Genomic DNA, 12437 nt, shown 5'->3' on the forward strand with positions numbered 1-12437 from the left:
ATACAGCCAGTATTTTCCCTGCACAGAAACAAAATAACTCACCTGAAGGTAACTCTCTCTCTGCACATGTTATATCAGCCCAACTGCAGTGCACATGGTTTTGCCCATTTTGAGAACAAATTTTTACTGTGATCAGATCTGAATAAGGGGCTTAGTCCAGGGTGTAGCAGAGCAAAGAAAATGCAGAGTCCCCAGTGGCTGAGCACATAAAGCAGGGCTGAGCAACACTGGCCCTCCAGATGTTGATGAACTACACATCCCAGCACGCCTTGCATCAGTTTCAGCATGGCCACATAGCAATACTAATGCAAAGCATCCTGGGATGTGTAGTTCATCAACATCTGGAGGGCCGGTGTTGCCCAGCCCTGACATAAAGCATAGTCCAGCATGTAGGGAAGCAAAGCCAGTTGTATACAGGTCTCAGTGGTTAGGGTTAAAGCACAGTCCAGCATTGTAGTAATGAGAATGGCAGTCCTCAGCCACTTAGATAAATAAGCATAGTACAACATTTATGAAAGCATACCTATTTGTACACAATTCTCAGTGGTTAAGAGAGAATTCAGAATAAGTCCAGAATAAAACCTCCACCTTGCAGTATTAAATAACATCTGCATTAACAAATGACTACTAGTGGAAAGTTAACATTGGCATTAACTCCTCCCTGTTTAGCATAAACCTTCACATGGTAGCATTACACATCTGTATTATCACATCAGCATCAGTAAAGGGATAATCATCTGCATTAGTTCCTCCCTAATTAGCATAAACCTTAACCTGGCAGCACAAATCATCTGTATTAGCTCCTCTCTGTTCAATAGAAACATTCATTAGCCAGCACAACACATCTGTTTACAGACATCAGCATTTGCGGCTTATCCCTAGCTTAGGTTCTTCAGACCACCTCACCCCTGCAACATGGTCACAGAGACACTTCATGGGCAACAGCAGATGGATGACTGCTCAGCAAACTGAACGTGGTGGCATGGCTCAATGGGGCTTCAAGGGTCCTCTCCAGGTGCTGTCAGTTGAACCTTCACTGCCACCATTAATAACAAACACAGCCATCAGACTTCCTCTGGCAGCAATAAGGGAACACTCCTCTAGCGGTCAGACAGCGCTTCACAGCCTAGGAACTGACCAGCAACCAGCACCAGCTAAACACATCTGGGATTCTTTTCAATTTGACAGCTTCCTATGTCACACCCACTAACCTCTTAGACCTCACATACAGACTGCCTCCACCTGCCTGCTGGACATACTCAACAAAAAGCGCAAGGGAACCGGCTGCACTGTATAAGAAACTGTTAATAAATAAAAATAATACTCTAAGTGGGCACTCCGGTATTCTGGATGCTATATAATGAACCAGCTAGACATGTACATTCCCATTCCCACTCCCTACTACTTTTATCCACAAGCTCTGCTGTAGACCCTTCTCACTTTATGTACTCTACTGGCTTAATGGTCACTGCAACACCAAGCCCCTAGGTGCTTCTGTCCTGCAATCCCATTATCCAATAGGTGCTAAGGGATTTTCACAGTCACATGATTAGACTGTTGCTGGACAGTCAGAGATTCTTCCTCCCCACCCTGCAAAAGTGTCCTGAAAGGAAGAGGGGTAAATAAGAGTGGCCAGGCTAACAGTTGAGGTAACCACATCACTATGTAGGTAACATACTAACTATACTTCATTTATTCACAACTGCCTAATACTTCTGCAGAGTAGTGTACTGTATATGCATATGATTGATTCTTCTTACCCTATGGCAGCATATTACCAGCTTAGAAAACTGAGGATCAGATTCTAGTGGGTCTACCTGTGTAATATATTTATTATATAAAGGTATATGTATATGATGAATTGTATTTTATCCTATTAAGATCCTTATTCCTTTTTATATAAACACTTTTAGCTATGCACAGCATGTTACTTTTCAACTAAAGTTTATTTCTATAACACATTTATTATGTACAATACAAATTATTTTTCTTGTACTTCTATATTTTTTAAGTTATAATCAGCTTTGCACTTTTTTCTTTGTACATACAGTATTAAGGAAAATATCACCATACTAAGGGCTTTAGGGATACACAAAAATAATTTCAAACTATTTTTTTTCCAGTAATATAACAGTTGTAGTTTTCACTGGTGTTTTCAAGGATGTTTCAGATGGAAGTGGCGGCAAAGAATTGCACTAAGACATCATATCAGTGTATTAATAAAGTCATTGACCCGTGATTTCTGAACAATCTGCTGATCTTTATTGAGTAGAAAAATAGTTGGACTTACAATGCACCAGCTATATCATTTGATTGCTCCTTTTATTTCCAGCAAGTAACCACTGTGAAAATAACTCTGTTTTGAAAATTCCTATCTTGCTAGAATTGCCATATGCATTTCTTCAAATACAAAAAGATAAATATATATAAACAGCAAAAATGTACAAAATTATGTTTCATTTAAATGTACCCAAATTAAATGAATACACAGTAAGTACAAAATATTTATGGTATTATTCTGATTGTACAATAAAAAAGATATTTTTTTATAAAGAAAATGTTCATTTTTACATCTGTAAATGGTCACAATTATCTTTGTTTTCACTGCAGTCTGTGGGGGTATTTTGTCCAGAGCATAATCAGCCCTGGGCTCATTGAGCCGGACCTGGTTCCAAAAATACAGGGGAAAAAAACTGGGGGTCCCCCGTATTTTTAAACCAGCACCGAGTTACAACATGGCCTTGAAAAAGCTACAGCGAAGCGCGCGCCGGCTAGCGGTGACGCTCTCTCTCCCACACTAATTGTTAGGATGCATTTTGATCTGTAACCTTTTATTTACAGGAAGCCCCGCTAATGTGTATTAGACGCAGAAGCTGATTGAGTGAGGACAACCTTACTGGTGTGATTGGGCGCTATTGGTGATACTCTCAAGCCACAGTCTCAGGGGGGACACTAAGTGTTATCACCCTAACCTGGCTACACTGTTGCAGCTTCTACTCATTACTGTTGCAACTTCTCATGACTATACAAAACAGCTCAGAGAAGCGTAATTAACACAGTCTATGCACTGCATGTGTAGATTACACAGAGACTGGCATACCTAGCAGTTACCTACTGCCCAGTGTTTATAACGCTTATCTCAACCCCCCTATAACACTGCATGTTATTAGTAGTCCTTATAATGGACACATAACATGGTGAACATCCTTAGAAGTTTTTTCTTATCCCTGGGGCTTATCCAAAGGGGCTGACATATTTAACTGATGCATTAAACTGACTCTGGCTCAATATTTATTATAGCCAAATAAATTGACACAAATTGCTGGCTGTTATTTGGCCGACATCAGTGTCAACATATTTCAATAGAGGACTTCTCTCCCACACGTGTTTGTGGAGAACTGAGGAGCTTTATATATCTGACCTCATCACTGGCCACGACCAGCCATAACCCAGACTAACGCATGATTGTGGACCGACATATTGGTCGACACCAGTGTCAACTCATTTAATAGAGAATATAGAGTCATACTTGCATCCGCAGTACAAGCAGCAGCCCAGGCAGACACACAGGGATACCACTTCTAATATTGTGGCTTGCGCCATAATACTGTGTCACCTTACGGTTACATTATAATTACACCTATACTATAGCTATGCGCCTTTACACAGGGGATCACAGCCGATAGACACCAAGATATTTCAATAAAATTGTAAAATACTACAAGAGGTGTCAGCTACTTAATACCTGTATCAATACCATTCACAGCCCAAACGTAGTGTGGGATTAGGGAGCCGCCGTTTTTTAAACATGTACATGTTTTTTGTTTGTGTGTTTTTATACTTCGCTATCTTAAAGATTGTCTAATAAAAGTTAATTCTTATTCGTGTGAGTCCCAGCAGGTGCACCACATCAGGACATCTTGCTAAATGTGTTAATTTTGATGTCCAGAGGTAGCACACCCCCCACAGTACACGTTACAAGTCTTCAGCTTACATAATGCATTGGGGGTCCACCCATAATCCTCCATAATTATGAGGGTCCTGTGCGAATAGTAATCCCTTTTGTTTCTCTACCCAGTCCATCAAGAAAATATTATACAGTTTCTCCAAAAACAATGTCATGGAGGGGGCAGTGGCTGAATTCACATCTGCAAGATAGTTTTCTTCGGCGCTGCAGATATAGCCAACATCACTTTGTCATTAGGCCTTCTAACCCTATTGCAGGATTTTATACTTAAAATGGCCCATTGTGCCGTTGTTTGGAAGTCACTCTGTATGTATGTTCTAATAAAGCTTTCTACCTTCTTCCAAAAGTAGAGGACCTCTGGACAGCTCCACAGGCAGTGAATCAAATTTGTCCCATCCAAACCACACTTAAGGCATTTGCTATCATTAGATAGCCCGATATTATTCCTCCTATTTGGAGATAGATAAGCCCTATTGTAGATCTTTAGAAATAGCTCTGTATATGTTAGCATAGGTATAATTTTACAGATAGATGCCAGATGTGTGTATAAATCGCTCTCCATTACATCAGGGAATATCTCCGTCCACCTACTGATACCTGTTGCCGCAACCATTTTACACATTTTTTAAGACAGAACCATGAACAGATCTCAGTGATCTGTGCATGGTTCAGTCAAATTAACCTGTCAGAACCTGGTCTGCATTTTTATTAACATTTTCACAAATTAAATATGCAATTTGTATACTTTATAATGGGAAAACATCTGGATGTGAGTTACGGTGTTACTAAAAAAACGCCACTTCAGAATGTGTGATTTTGCGGCAACAATGTGCAATTGTTGCCGCACTTCACATCTCATTAATTATGCAATTTCAGGAAAAAGTGTGAAAATGACCGTTTTGGGTGAAAATATAGCCCCCAAAAAATGAATTTACATCCCATTAAATGTCACACGCTTTCCTTATTGGTTCATGAAGAGGTTGATGGTTAAATGTGAGGTTACTTGTAGTGCTGATCCAAGCTTAACTTTTAAATATCACTATAAAGCCACATTCTGTAACATTGTTCTATGAGTTTATTATCTTTGGCTTATTTCTGAATTATATCCATTAGGAAGCACTCCATTTATGTTCTATAACTTCCTGGAAGCTCTTGTTGTTTTCTTCTTCATCAATATTGATAATAACAGAACACATAACTGCTATGCACATTTAAGTAATAATCCAAAAAATTAGAGTTGCTTGTAAAACAGAGTAGCACAATTAATTAAGGAGGTGCCGCCTACTAAAACTTAAAAGGAGGTACACCACCTCCTATAGAGTACAAGTAGGTGAAAAAAATGTTTTAGTTGGGTGCAACCCTCTTAAAATGATGTTCCAACCATGGTAGATTCAAAAAGACATTGATTTATTAGAATACAACAACTTAATAAAAATGAATATACTTGGTATAAACTGATATGAGGATCACACAATTTTCCGGAGACATATAATAAATAATTTATCTCACCATATGATTAAGCTGCAGTGGGATATACTTCCAATAAAAGTCTGCAACACCACCACAGATAGCTTAGTTTGGAGATGTCCCCAGACAAAGGCCCTTATTCTGATCGGTGCGTACTTTCCCGAATTATTTCGGTGCGGTCCGCACGCCACGCTGTGCGGTGGCGTACGGCTAACGTCCGTAGAAACGCCCACGTGTCCTCCGCATTCGGACAGACTCACTCTTTAAGAACAGGGCGTGTGTACGGACGACATACAAACCGTGCGTGTGTGGTGGAAACGTACAGATTCTTGCACGGTCTTCCCGCACAAGCACGGTCTTACTGCGTCAGAACGTACGGGAAGCTGTCCGTACGCCCAGATGCGGAGTATTTACGCTCAATCCCACACTTTTTTACTGAGTACACACAGCGATCACATGACCCACTTAGGCAATTAGGCAACCTCCTGAAAAAGGGATTGTTATCAATTTCAATCAATTAAATGCTCATCTATACTGACCCACATTCCTACTACATTCATGACACACATTAACCCTTACAGCATGTGACCCTAACATACATCTATATACACTATTAACATTTTGCTTAATTAAAAGAATTTAAACAAGTTACACATATACTTTTGCATGTTAGAAAAAAACACTGACAACTTTGAACTTTAAATAACTATTTATTATAATACAAATGATAAAAAAAGGGCCATAAATTAATTCTCCGCATCAATTAGGCGGTCCATTTCGGCCAACATCTGGCGCATCAGGCCTCACATTCTTCCCACGGCGACCCTCCTCTGCTTGGGCAGGCTCATCTGTGGAGGAAATACAAATAGAAAAATGAATAATGATATTCATGCATACATTTAACATACTCAAACCTACATTTTAAACATGCACCGTGACAGGTGTGTGTGTATATGTATATATATATATATATATATATATATATATATATATATATATATATAGAGAGAGAGACACATATCTACCTATATATATGAGACATACACCTATACATACATGCATACATACTACATGGAAAGCCTGATTTTGGCCCTCTACCCTTTACTCTGTAGAACATCTCACAGTCATACTGCTCCTTCTCAATCCAAACCCACCCATGACTAAGCTCTGAGAAGCATGCCACGCGCTGCACCAATCACAATTCGGCAAACAAAGTTCAGTGTCTGTTATATGATGGAGCCTGGCAGGGGAGTTACACAACACAACTCTCAGGAATGCTCAGTACATTTGTGCAATCAAGCATGGCTTGCCTGCTGGTGGTCTGCTCCAGAAATCATTGTCATAATGCCAGTTAGGGGAAGCTGCAGCACTAACCCACTCCCATGCTCAAAAGCATTACTAAGACCAAATCAACACACAATTATGGTGAAAAACATACATGCAGACCGCAGGGGGTAGTTAGCTAGAGGAGAGCCCAGGGGCACTGACCACTTGTTACTCCAGTCTAAGCCACGCCTGTCCATACTCCATTTATGCCATACTGAATCTAGTTTACAAAGATCAATCACCAGTAAACTCTACTCACCTATATGAGGCTACAGATTGTATGCAAGCAGCAGGGACATGTAACCCTTACATGAGCAAGTCATCACTTTCTTCCAGGATACAGATTAACTACACAGGTTCAGTGGCACTTAAAATCGACCTGACAGCCATCCGCACAACCTGTGTCATTAATATGTGTCCAGGATGAAAGGGATGGTTTGGCCACCCTATCTAACCCCAAAGTGTGTCTGTTGCTATCCAGTTTGTTTTATCACTTTATAGTATTGAAAAAAACAATTGAATCACCAGTGCTACAAAGCAAATAGAAGATGACAAAAGGAATAATGAATCTTTATGTATACATACCACTTTCCTCCGCCTGCGCCACCTCACAGGCTTCCTCATCCTCCTCTTCTTGGTGGTCCTCCGCAGCTGGCACCACCTCCTCTTCAGCTGGTACCACCTCCTCCTTCACCAGCTCCTCCTCCTGTGGCACCACCTCCTCCTCCACAAGCTCCTCCTCCTGTGGCACCACCTCCTCGCCCATCTCGGCAGTGCCCTCCTCCTGGGCCTGGGACGCCTCTGCCTGCTCCCGGGCCTGTCTTGCTCGATCACGTGCTGTGTTTGGGAAAAGTAAAAAAAGTGGCAATTAGTGGTAATTTGTATTAAGCCTTATCAACCTATAAATGCAAAGGTTATAAGTACAGATAATTGTACAGGCAAACAGCTCCTTAGTGGCCTTTACAAAACACAGCCTGTAACATGGCAAGTATGCTGTGACATTTGGGCCATTGTAAGCATCACAAGCATTAATCCTCCCCAATAACATATTTTATGACCATTACAGGGTGTCAAACAGGAAGTAGCACTCATATATTGTATGCCATGTTTAACTCATGATCAGGCTGGTGACCTTAGTGGCTTAAATAATGTCAGGTAAGCAATCATGTCCAAATGGCCATTTACTGTAGAAACACTCACATCTAGCAATGCTGGCCCTTATTTGCTGAAGCTTGTCTGGCTCCCTGCGCCTCAGGTCAGACCACCGCCGCTCCAGCTGAGCGATGGTCCGCCGCACCTGGGTGCGTGCGAATATGCGGCGGTGGGCCACCACATAGGCATTGCGTTTTTGCCTATTAGTTATAAATGGGCCCGCCCGCCCCAGCCTGGTCTCCATAACGGAGACCAGTGTCCTGAGCTCTGCAGCTGAGAACGGTGCTGCTCTTCCATAAGCCGCCATCTTAGCAATGGCACAAATCAAACAATCATGTGCTGTCATTGGTTGATCAGAGTGATATTTGGTATTAACTTTATTGTTAATTTTTACACTAACAGCGTGTATGCGCCCGAACAGACGGCTAACCTATTGCATCGCACACCATCCTAAACAGAAAGTGTCAAATAAGATGGGAACCCATTATATAGAATCTATAACAATCACCAAACATGGGTATAAGCAACAGGTGAAATAGTCTGCATCACTAGACACTTACACATAACTCAACAAGGTACTAAACAGCTATTTTAGAATGAAAGTTATGCAGCCGAAACATAGCAAATAGTGGCAGACCTTTTGCCAAAATAAGGCCATGCTGCCATGTGTACACTTACCTTCTACTGGGCCATACTACAGAGGTGGAATGAAAAGTAGCTAGCATCCAGGCTGAATTTGGAGTGCTTTCACATGTGATTTGGATGCTAGCACTGATTACTTGTGGCTAAGTGGTGGACTGGATTTACATATGGAATGGGTAGTGTCAGTTGTACTACATACCAAACAAGTGCACAGTACAGATGTACATTCAAATATACATTTCATGTGTGACCTCAGTTTTATTTGGTCTTTGGTGTTCAAATCTGCATTTAGCTACTAAATCAGACTTACTCAGTTTGCCAGGTTTTTGTGAAATATTTATCCACACCAAGGGGCGTGCCGTATGTGCCGCATGGTTGACGCTGCCGTACGGAACGCGGCCGTACGGAACGCAGGTTGCAGCTGATTAAGGCCAATTACAGAAATAGTATTTAAGGTGGTCCTAGAAAGGCAAACAGTTGTTGCAAACATGGCTGGCTCAGAGTCAGAGGAAGAACAGGTGGCGCAGAACCTCTTGTCCCGCATGGAGTCCAACACCACCTATGTCCCCCTCAACCCAGAGCAGCCAGATGGGCCATCAACATCAGGCCAATCAGCAGCTGGCCCATCCTCAGCATCAGCAGAATCATTGGGAACACAGCAGGTGGCTTCCCAACAGAGTAGCCAGGCCAGCACTTCAAGTACAGCAACCGGTGGCCGTGGCCGTGGCAATGGCAGTGCCAGTGGTCGTGCCCGTGGCCGCAGTCGGGCAACAGAGGAACCAACCACAAGAAACATGGCATATGAACTGCAGGAGCTTGACATCCTGGTGACCCGGGCACGTGATTTGATAGAGTGCCCAGCGGTAAAGTTGACACACACAAGGAGATGGAAGATCTGGGAGGAGATAACGGCGGAGATTAATGCGGTGGCTCCACAAGTTTGTGAGGCGGAGCATGTTAAGAAGAGGCAAGTACACGTGTGTTACATTTGAGCAGTACAAGTCCAGTAATGTTTACATCCAATATTAGATGGAGTTGGTCAATGGGTGGTCACGTTGCTTGGAGGCACAGACATGTTTGCCATGATATTGAATTGATAGTTATTGTAGGGTGACTGTGGTTGTATCTTCTAAGGGTTGTTTTTCCAAATTAATATAATCTAAGTTTGGTGTTAGGAGGCACATGTTGTATTATGTTTCAGATTGCAATGGGTGCTACAGTAAACATGAGGAGTGACATGTATTAATATGTACACTTTGATTGCAGGTGGCACGACTTCAAAGGCAACCTCAAGAAGAAATTGACCCAGCGGTGGGAACACAGCCACACCTCTGGGGCTGGCCCCATGCCTGCCAAGCTGAAGCTCACCCCCCTGGAAGAGATGGCACAGTGCTGCATAGCAGTGGAGGAGGTCCGGGGGGTGAGCACCATAGACAGCGAGTCCCCAGCGGAAGTGATGGCTTCTACGCTTGAAGGTAATTATTTGCCAGGCCATAAGTAGATGTTTTGAATTTTGCATGGAATGTGTGGTAATTGGTATTTTCTCGTTCAACAGTATCCCCACCACTTGGTCAAGAATCTCTTGAGGAGGTTGTGGAGTCTGTGCCACCTGGCCCCAGTAGCAGGCCCGTGCAGCAGCAGCCGGCAATGTCCGCGGCTGAATTGTCCACGTGGGGGCATGTGCTAGAAAGTATTGTGCAGCAGGGAGACTCGGCATCAGAGCGGGTGCGTAGGGCCAAGGAGGTGCTGCAGGGTTTGACCACCAGCCAGCAGAGTATTGCTGCGAGCATGCCGGCTATTGCTGCTAGCCTGCAGGTGCTGGCTGATCAAGCCCTGCGGCAAAATGAACTCCTCCTCCGCCATAATGAACTTATGGTGGAGCTAGTTACCACCAATAGGGTCCTAATGTCACCCGCTTCTGGTGTATTACCACCATCATCACTCCCTGCTGTCAGAGGGGGAAGAAGATCCCCCCCCCTCCCCAGCATGTGCTCCACGTGACACAACATCTGACTCTGGCCGTGGGCGAGGCCGAAGAGCTGCTGCACGTGGCAAGGAGCCTGCCAGGGGCAAACGTGCCCGCAAATGAACTTGTGTCCCCATTAATCTCCACCGTTATGTCTTCCCAAATCTTCCATTGAGCTGTGTGTGTCAGCATCCTGTGTCAAAATCCGTGCCGAGGGTCACCACATTTGCCCGCGGTTCAAATGTCATGTTTGGTTCTCCTGTTGCCCAGTTTCGGCTAGCATTACTGTGTGCTGTACTTGAAGTGTTGGTGCTCTACTTTTGTTGTGAAGCCACCTGATGTGTTCCTAATGATTCTGCTGTGGCTATTTATTATATATTATTTACTTTTAGTCCTGTTATGGTACCATTTATTTTGTGATGGTTTCGAAATTATTTTCTAAGTTTCTTTAATAAATGTTATTTTGGCCCCCCAAATGTCTGTATTAATTGATACATGCAGAAGTGACATGTGTATTAGTATTATTAATATTAAGTTGTGTTCATTATTTGCAGTGTAAAAGTGTGTGACAAGTGCAGCATGTAATGTTCCCTTTAAGCTGCAATGGTTCCAATTGAAGCAGTGAGAAGCGTGTAATTAACAAGTAATGAGTAAAGTAGGTGATTGTATTGTGTTCAGCTGACATTGGTTGAGGTGCGTCCGTCCGGATTAGGCGTTCCGATTGCCTAGCGCATGACCAAGTGGTGTCCGCTAAGCAATACTAGCCTTTTGGACACCGCACATTTCTTCCCTTTTTGTTCGCGTGCATTCAGCGTGCTGTCCGAATGCACGCCTACCAAAATAAGTGTACTCCCCCGTGTCCGCCCATGTTTCCGCCCAGTTTAGCCCACTTTGAAACTACGCCCCTGTGTCATTCCGCATGATGCCCATAACACACCCATATTGGCCGAGTGATTGCGGTGCACATTTCTGTACGGTATTAGTGAGAACAAGTACGAAGACCATGCATGGCACATGCGCATGGCGTTCCCCACGCATGCGCAGACGGCTACAAAACGCGATCCGAAAGAATTCGGGAAAGTACGCACCGAACAGAATAAGGGCCAAAGTGCAAGTGTGTCCAGTTAAAGTGTCCAGTTGCTTCTAAAGTGCAGAGCTTTCAAAGGTGCATAGGCATGAAGAAATGTGTCCAATAAATAGCTGCAGCTATTATTGAGTGTATGATCTATTTGCCACAACCCTTTACAGTATACAGTATATGATGCGTATTCTGATTTCATTTTAGAGCAGATAATGATTGTTATTTCTATCCCTGGATGTTTGTACCCAATAGATGTTTGTCCAAACTTACTTTAAACATATTTATTGTGTCTGCCGACAGCATTTAACTGCTATGGCCATAAAAAAAGTATTTTCTTATAAGGGTAAAAACGCTTGGTCCACTGCTGCCCACCGAGACCAGCAGTTCCTCCTGTCTGTGCAAAATGGCTGCCGCCTTAAAGCAGACAGTTATTTAGGATTCAAGAGGCGGTCGCCTTATTAAATGTCTCCTGTGTGGAGGCGGCCATTTTAAAAGTGACATTCTAACAGGAGGAGGATCTGCTTTTCCCGGCGTGCAGCAGTCACAGTGGACTTGGCAGCAGTGGTGAGGAGGGGAGGGAAGAAGAAGGAGTGGGAGGAGAGTGCCCAGCCAACAGCAATGTATTCATCAGCAGCGGCGACTGCTGCTTTAACCCCCAGCAATAGCTTCCATAGACTGTGCAGCGCCCAATCTTACCTAGCACCTCCAAGCCACAGCGGGGTATGCAGAGCTGTTGTTAAGCCACTGGGTACAAAATCTTGTCTCCTTTAGTCTAAATGCATGCCCATGTGTCCTAGGTTCTTTCATTAAAGGAAAAAGGGAACCTGACAGTTTCT

Source organism: Crinia signifera, chromosome 1 (assembly GCF_055691185.1).
Source record: "Crinia signifera chromosome 1, ASM5569118v1, whole genome shotgun sequence".
NCBI classification, from domain to species: domain Eukaryota; kingdom Metazoa; phylum Chordata; class Amphibia; order Anura; family Myobatrachidae; genus Crinia; species Crinia signifera.